The sequence below is a fragment of the Aegilops tauschii genome, chromosome 3, assembly GCF_002575655.3.
Source record: "Aegilops tauschii subsp. strangulata cultivar AL8/78 chromosome 3, Aet v6.0, whole genome shotgun sequence".
NCBI lineage: Eukaryota > Viridiplantae > Streptophyta > Magnoliopsida > Poales > Poaceae > Aegilops > Aegilops tauschii.
This window is the reverse complement of record NC_053037.3, coordinates 267120610-267128925: the sequence shown is the minus strand read 5'-3', so window position 1 is coordinate 267128925 and position 8316 is coordinate 267120610.

Sequence of the window (8316 nt, the reverse complement as noted above, 5' to 3'; positions counted from 1 at the left end):
AAAAGACCTAACATCTCTGTGAAGCCCTTATTTGATATACCGTTTGCCGCTTTAAATCTGAGAAGCGTGAGGGTGGCAGTCAACTTGGAATATTTCTTTTTGCGACCTGGATACAATTCTTTCTTGGAGTCCGCATCAATGGTTGGCAGATCCTTGTACCCAACCATATCCTTTTTTGGGCCCTCGAAATCTGCAATCATAGCAGCAAAATCTGGCATATCAAGATCGTCGTCATCTGCGTCGTCATCTTGGTTTTCCAGTGGGCGTTTCGGCTTTCTGGTGTTCCATTGGTAGCTTGACGCCTCTGCCCCGATGTTAGATTCAACATCCATGTGACACTGATCGGGGTTTGGCATCTCGCTGCCCTGGGTATCTTCATCCATGACCTCCTCTTCACCGTGTCTGGTCCAACGTGTATATCCATCCATGAATCCCCTAGGGACTAAGTGCAACTGGACATCTGCAACTTCATGTGACTCTGTATTGGCACAATCAGTACATGGCCACAGGATGTAATCCGCATCACCAATTCTCCTCTTTGTACTTTCAGCCAAATTCATGAACTCTGTCACGCCACTGATAAAATATGCGGTTTTCCAATTCTTCATCCATCGAGATTGTTCCATCTGCACCACACAAATGGTAATTAAAAACAAAACAACAACATTAATACACAGATTAACTGCTGCCCAAAGATGCGTGCATAAATCACAATGTTTTATTTTCATAATTACCGAGGGTGCTGCATGTTGTTATCCAGACGTGCAATGACAAAAAATAGTGGCCAGTCAATTTACACGCAGAGTACTAGTACAACACTACGCTTAGGAATTGAATACCTTAATTAAGCCACTCACGAAAAGAATACCTTAATTAATTAGCCACACGGCGACCTCCACCCAGCAGACAGAGAAGCGCGATGCGGCGGCACGCCGAGCCAGCAGGGTCGAGGAGCAAAGCTTAGTGCGTCTGCCGCCTGAAGTTCGACCTCCACTATCCCGCCATCGACTGTGATGGATGTGCTCGAATCACGCCGCCGCCGACCTCGATGGTTGAGCTCCTTCTATCTCCCGTCGTAGACCGAGGATTGACCTCCTATGACGCTGCCACCGCCCACCGACCGAGGATTGACCTCTTCTTCGGTAGCCGCTGCCTAGGCCGCCGCCGCCATCTCTATATGCAGAGCGGCTTTTTTTACGGATATCCGCAAAGCGGCTGTTTACACGGTATAACTATAACTCAATTATATGGACAGGGTAGTACATCACATAAGGTTATGTAACGACAACCGTGTCTAACCTACGTTGTCTTCTCACATGGTTTGGTGCGGAAATCATGTGTGATGTTGTAATACCTAACACAAACGACATGTATAAACAGTGTGCCGTATACAACATATAGTGCCATAAGTAGTTCCCGACCATTAGCTTATCCCCAGAGTTTCCCCATTTCCCCAAAATCCCTACATAGCCTCCAAATTCCCTCGCGTGGAGCTGACATTGGGGGAATGCGGACAAGTGGTGCTGATGGTTTCGGTGTAGCTGCTCCTGCTCGTATCGCGGCCGCCGAGCACTTGCCTAACGTCATCAGAAGGTAGGTGTACTACGGATCCGAATCATCCTATCAGGTTCCAATCTATCCCGATCTTTTTTAGCATGTTCAAAGTATAGCTCCTTGCTGAATCCATCCTGAATGACACCCCCTCCCCCATAGGAAAGCGATCTGCCGCCGGATCCGGAGCATGACTCCAGACTCCCGCAACACGAGTTTGACTCCGAGTTTTGCACCACCGAGAAGTACCAAAAGCTGAGTTGTGTGCATGGGCACACTCCCGCTCGACGTGTATGCACGAAGGGATTCGACATTGGCACGCGGTTTCTCAGTTGCCCCTTAGAGGTTAGTGCTAAGTTCATCATTTTACCCCAGTTAATGCCACCGCTCATCCTGAATACTATATAACATTGGCAGGGATATGAGGCTTGTGCCTTTGTTAACTGGCTGGATGAAGAATGCCATGGCAGGGCTCGGAGTGTTATCACCAAGCTCGCAGAAGGTAACGTAAAGCTGAAGAAGAAACTGCTTGATCTAGAATGTACAATCAGTGCGATGAAGCAAGAAAGAAACAATTAGAGGCAACAGATGAAAGCAACAGACAAGAAGGAACTAGCATGTGTAGTTTTGGTTGTTGCATTAGCCATGTTCTATGCGCTGTTTGCAATGATGATTAGGGATTTTGTTTGACAGTATTGCTACAACACATCTAGATGTGCTCTAAGTAATGCACATCTAGGTCCTATGCCATTGATGTTACGCGAAGATTCGTGCAGATATTTTCCTTTGTCTTTTTTCTTTTCATTTGTAGGTTGATTATTACTGGCTTTATCAATAAGAAGAGCTCAATGTATTGCTTGCCAACTGTCCTACTCCGTTCGTACCGGTACCGGGTGCATAATCCCAAAACTCGTTCCTTCTTTTTGTCCTGAAGAAATAAACCAGCCAATAGGAGTCCTGCGCAACCCCGGGAATTTGGAGCGACTGGGTACAAATAATTGCGGTTGATTATATCAGCGGTTAGATAATACGTCAACCCCCGCTTGAATTGGCATTTCCTCTTCTCTGCATACCCCGCTTAAGTGTCCACCATCTTCGTCGTCCCCGGCAGGCCACGCTACACACTGGCACACACTTTGTAGCCATGTCGAGCGACAGCGAGGACGACAGTTCGGCCAGCAGTCTGGCGCCCGATGATAGGTCAACATCGGAATCATCCCGCTCGTCTTTCATGAGTCCAGCGTCGAGCCCAGACCTCGATTATATCTGGATCATGGAAGGGACGCCGCCTTCAGAGTCGTCAGACGACAACCAGACAGACGAGGAGCCATCGAAGGACGGAGAAGAGGACGACGATGCTGAGGAGGAGGAATGGTCGAATACGGAGGATGAGGACGACGACAGCAACAACGATGATGATGGCGGCGGCGATGAAAAGCCAACCATCAGTGGCAAGAAGCTTCCTCGCCAAGACGATGTCGCGGGGCCATCCAACAACAACAACAACAAGAAGAAGGACTAAATTAAGCAGACAGTACATATCTCTGTTTCCGTTCGCTCATATTAATTTGTTATCTCTGTTTATCCTGTCAATCTCATCGCAAACGGTAAGTAATAAGTATTTGACAGAGATATTATACATTATACATTATGGCCCACATGTTGGTTTGTTGAACTATGTGCTCTGACAAGCACACAATTCACAAAAAAGGTCTGTATGGGCTGTCTATAATGATCGCACACAATTCTGATTACCGACCTGTTTGCCGGGTATCACACACATCTTGTTACGCTGAATCGTTTGTGTTCACCTCGATCATCGCAAACAGTTCATCGGAGCAAACTGTATGCCGTATATCGCACACACATTGATATGGCTGCCCGTTTCTGTTGTTCTTTCTAATCGCAAACAGTTTGTATCGATCAACCGTATGCCCTGCATCGCACACGCAACTAAAATCTAAACCGTGTTTGATGTGTCCTCCATCGCAAACGGTTTGCACCTTTTTGACGGTTATTTTACACCACCGTTTGCGATTATTGCATCGCACACAGTTTCGTCGAAGGTTCTCTGATCATAGTGTCGCTTTAGTAACATCCCGCAGTAGTGATAGCACAGGGACACCGATGTGGACACGATCTAGACACGGGCAACACTTCGATCCGGTAAGACTTTCCTGAAATCTGGCATGACACACCAGGTCAGTACATTGAATGTACTTGCAAGCTCATAACAAGCATAAACATAATGGCAAACAATATCATGATATTTAATCAAGTTAAATGCAGTGCAATAAACCACTACTGATGCAGTGAAACAAACTTGTGCACCGAGTCCCTCGGACTCTCACCGACAGAGGCATGACAACTGACCGAATAAAGGCCTTCCCATAAAGGCAAATGTGGTTGCAGTGGGAAAATTCGATTCAGTGGCACCATGACTCGATCAACGTTATGTTCAAGTTGAATTAACATCAGTTTTAACTTGAAATAACTTGAGTCACAATATGCCATGAACATGCAATCATCCGACATGCATCACATAACACTTAGAGTAAAAGGATCAACATCATCAAGTTTCTACTTGCATTAGTCATCACCAAACTTTACTGATTCTACTTCACTGGTTTTTCACACTCATCACTTTTAGTTATGACACTAACTTATTAAAATCAATTCCTCGCATATGAAAATAATACCGATGCTAGTCATATCATAACCATATCATAATCACACAATCAAAACTACTTCTACTAACTCATACTAGACTAGATATTCAAACACTACTGTAAACAAAACATTTCAACCATAACAAAGTAACTAGCATAAGCAATATTCATTTAAATAATTAAATGCATGAAATAACTCATATTCAAGTTGGAAATCATAAATATTGAAATGACACCATGCAAATGTTGGTCTGGCTTGCCTTAGTGCAGAGGAGGTTCACACTCCTCCTGGTTATCTTCAAGACAAGCTTCTCCTCTGAAAATATTTAAAAACAGAAAAAGAAAATATCAAGAATCATTCCGAAATTCACCAGAAATTCTAGACAGCAGAGAAAAATCTACATTTTGGTGGCTGCTAGAACTTTTCAAAACAAACACAATACAAAAAGTATCAACTCAATTTGACTTATGGTTTAAAAGTTATGGCTGGTCAAAGTTCAGGGGGTGATGTCGAAGGCGTATTTCAGGGGGCACCACCACTTATACCGCTTCGAGCGCGGCTGTGAGGCTGACAGTGGGCCCCCACAGTCAGGTTTAGAGAGGGGGGAGAGAAACAGAGGGGAGGCGGCGATGCGCCGGCTTTTCTCCTGTGAGGAGAGGTCGGCCGCCGCCGTGGAATGAGGGGATAGATGCGCAAGACCTCAAGGAGTCCGTACATACGCGAAACGTGGCTAAGGATGGACGGAAGGGCTCGAAATCTTCTTCTCCAGCGGCGGCCGCGGTCGGGGTTCGTCGGAGAGGAAGAAGACGGCGTGATGCAGTGACTCCAGGGGCCCCAACTGCACCAGCGCGCACCAGAGGATCACCAGGGACACGCCTGAGAAGCTGGTTGAGCTCGAGAGGCTCAGGAGAGACGGGGAGCAGCGGAGGGGATCGCCGGTGAACTCCGGTCAAGAACGGCGGCCAGAGGCCTGCCCGACCGGGCTGCGGCTATCTACGAGGTTGTGGCAAGTGTGGGAGTGAGAGGCGATGCTCGGAGAGGCTGGGGAGGAGTCCTATTTATAGGCGAGGGAGGAGCGGGCTCGGGGCTCCATCGGAGTTCTCTAGAGATAGTGCCCGGCGACGAACGGCGTTAGTGAGTGGGGGAGAAGCATCCATGGCTCACGCGACCATTATGGGCGAGCGAGGACGAGCACAGGAGGCGGGTGCGACGAGAGCAGTGGCACGGGCGCACTATACGCTTGGCCGCATCTTGCCCGTGCTCGCTGCGGCGAGCTCCGGCGTCGGCGAGGACTAGGGTAGAGTTAAGTGCATCAAGACGATGATTGTGGCGAGGTTTGGCAAGGCACGGCAAGCTGGGAAGTGAGCACACGCGAAACAGGAGCGTCGGCGGCGGCCAGAGTGCGTCGACAAGCAGGTTGGCACGATGCACATGCGTGGTCACCGCGTGAACTGAGGCATAGAGCCACGCTGTGCATTGAATTCATGTCTGGCATGTAGTCCTTGATGGTTTGGGTTGCTCCAATGCTCTGAGTTGATCACAAGTGAGCTGTGTGAGTGGGTTTCTTCCTGGCAAGTTTCAGGACAGAAACTTGTGAGGTTAATTGAGAGAGATCTAGAATGAGCTTAGAGCTGATCTTTGGTGGTTAGTAGTTTCTTAGGAGGGTAATGAAACCCGAAAAATTTCAGCTCCATTGGATCAAGGAAAAATGCACTTCCTGTAGAAACTGCATTTTCTGACCAGAACAGAAATGATTTTCTATAGCAAAAGTATTCCAAAAACCTATGAAATATTTTTGCTCAGGGAGGTGTGCCAAGGTCCAAAAAATATTTGGGAATTTTCTGAGATTTTTGTGGGCAAGGAAAATGAGGGTTGGTTTGGAGCATATGTTGCTGAAGTGAGGTTTTGAAGGAAAAAATAATATTCCTAGGGCCATTTTTGGATATTTGAGAGAGGGAATGATGGTTTTGAGAGAGAGGTGGGCCACTTCGGTGAAAATCAAGGACATGCCCAAGTGTTTAAGTCCAAGTGAGTTGATTCAAAAACTCAAATCCAAATCAAATGGCAAGAAAATCCAAAAATGAAAGAGGGCAAAAACCCAGCCTGTCACAACCCTCCCCCACTTAGGATGAATCTCGTCCTCGAGATTCGGTTGCTCGGGAAAACATTTCTGGATAGGTTGTCCTTAAAAATTCCTCTCTTTCCCAAGTTGCTTCTTCCTCGGTGTGATGCTCCCACTGAACCTTATGAAACTTTATCACTTTACTGTGAGTGACTCTTTCTGTTTCATCCAAGATTCTGAACGGTTTCTCCTCATAGGTTAAATCCTTAGCAAGCTCTATCTCTGCCATATCAGTCCTTTCCTCCGGTGGCGAGATACACCTTCTTAGCTGTGAGACATGGAACACATTGTGCACTTCTGACAATTCTGGTGGCAATTCCAACTGATAAGAAACAGTACCAACTCTGGACATAACTGGGAACGGACCAATATATCTAGGTACCAATTTTCCTCGGGTCTGAAATCTCTTGACTCCTTTCATGGGTGTGACTCGGAGGTACACATGCTCTCCGGGTTCAAAACTGATCTGGCGGTGGTTTGCATCATAATAACTCTTCTGTCGGGACTTAGCCAATTGCAGTCTATCTCGGATCTCCTTGACTTTCTCTTCAGCCTCCATCATTAAATCAGTTCTGAAAATGTGGCTATCTCCGGTTTGAGACCAGTTTAGTGGAGTGCGTCACTTACATCCATACAAAGCTTCATAAGGTGACATCTTCAGGCTGGTCTGGAAGCTGTTGTTGTAAGAGAACTCAGCATACGGCAGACAATCTTCCCACTTGGGTCCTTGGGCCAAAGCACATGCTCGGAGCATATCTTCAAGTATTTGATTTACTCACTCAGTCTGCCCGCCTGTTTCAGGATGATAGGTTGTGCTGTATTTTAGCACGGTCCCCAAAGCTTGATGGAGACGTGACCAAAAAGCGGAGGTAAAGAGTGAACCTCTGTCGGAAGTGATAGTTCTTGGCACTCCATGCAAACTGACTATTCTGGACACATATAACTGTGCAAGTTGATCGGCTCGGTAGGTGGTTCGGAAGGGAATGAAGTGAGCTACCTTAGTCAGCGTGTCCACCACGACCCATACTGCATCATTGCCTCGGTGAGTCCTTGGTAGGCCTGTGATGAAATCCATGCAGACATCATCCCACTTCCATTGCGGAACGGGTAGAGGTTGGAGAAGTCTGGAGGGTTTCTGGTGTTCCGCCTTCACTTTGTTGCATACATCGCAACAAGCGACAAAGTATGTGATGTCCTTCTTCATTACATCCCACCAATATATCTGCCGAAGGTCTTCGTACATTTTGGTACCTCCTGGGTTAATTGAATACGAAGATTCGTGCGCTTTTGCCAAGATTTTCTTTCTCAGGTCTGCCTGCTCAGGTACGCAAATCCGTCCTCGAAACCTTAGCGTACCTTGCTGATCCTTAGAGAAATCCTGGGTCTTGCCTTCTTGCATACACTTGACATGGTGTAGTAGAGCTGAGTCATTTGTCTGGGCCATGCGGATCTCATCCTCGAGGGTAGGAGTTATTTCCAATATATTTGCAAGGCCGACATTAACAATAAGCAAGTTAAGCTGAGCAATCTCTTTTTGGAGTTCGGGAGTCAAGGACTCCATCATGGCATTCAGACTGGCAGGCTTGCGACTGAGGGCATCAGCAACCACGTTGGCCTTACCTAGATGATAATTTATTCCAAGGTCATAATCCTTGACCAACTCTAGCCATCTTCACTTCCGAAGGTTTAAGTATGGTTGTGTGAATATATACTTGAGACTCTTGTGGTCGGTAAATATCTGGCACCTTTTTCCAATGTGGTAGTGTCTCCTAATTTTCAGAGCGTGCACAACTGCGGCCAACTCCAAATCATGTGTAGGATAGTTCCCTTCGTGGGGTCGTGCCGGCGGGATGCGTATGCTACAACCTTGCCATCTTGCATGAGTACACACCCAATACCTTTGCTGGATGCATCAAAGTATACATCAAAGCTGCGGTAGATGTCTGGAAGGGTCAACACCGGTGTTGTCGTTA